The following is a 796-nucleotide window of genomic DNA, read 5'->3' on the forward strand; positions in this document are numbered from 1 at the left end:
AAAGGGATTTCTATTCTATAAAAGGGGTAGAAATATATAAATAAATCTAAACAATGTATGTATAAAAAATATCTGCAAAATCTTTGATATTCAACAACAAAAAATACTTAGTTAAGCATTATTGTGCAAAACAGCAATAAAAAAAAATGTAACTCCCATCAGATTTACAGTCCCCACTGCAGATATATTAGAATCTGTCTTTAAATTACAGCCAAACCCATTTACACAGTAACAGATAAAAACCTTTAGATAAACTTTTCCTCTGATAAGGGAGCAGCCGGCTTGCTTGGTCTCGCAATGAATCCTGGGTAAACCAAGGATACGAGGATACATCGGACCCGTTCTTCATATCGGGCAAAAAGAAGGATGCATTTTAAGGTCGCATAACAAGGACTCTTGAAATCCGACCAGACCTCGGCACCGTGCTATGACGTAATCGTCCTTCGAATCTGGCCTTCTAAGGACGTGTTCCAGGATTTCGAACAGAGAAAGTGATTGTGTTCTTCTTTTTCTGCGAGAGAGACCTCACCTTGATGCCGTGGCTCTGTGGAGGTGCAAAGTTAAAGCCAGGATCAGGCTGGAGTTTCACTTCCACAGAGCCACACAAAACATGAAGGATTTTATTCAGTTGTGGGGTTTTAAAAATATTTCATGTACTGTGTCAGATGATGGAGAACTGCATTTTAACAAGCTCCTAATTTAATGATTTTAACTGACACTTGTTTTTACCTTAACAGTGATTTTAACTGACACTTGTTTTACACCAATTGTTGATATGTTTGAATTGTGTAAATAA

Source organism: Cyprinodon variegatus, unplaced genomic scaffold, assembly GCF_000732505.1.
Source record: "Cyprinodon variegatus isolate N-32 unplaced genomic scaffold, C_variegatus-1.0 Scaffold300, whole genome shotgun sequence".
NCBI classification, from domain to species: Eukaryota; Metazoa; Chordata; class Actinopteri; order Cyprinodontiformes; family Cyprinodontidae; genus Cyprinodon; species Cyprinodon variegatus.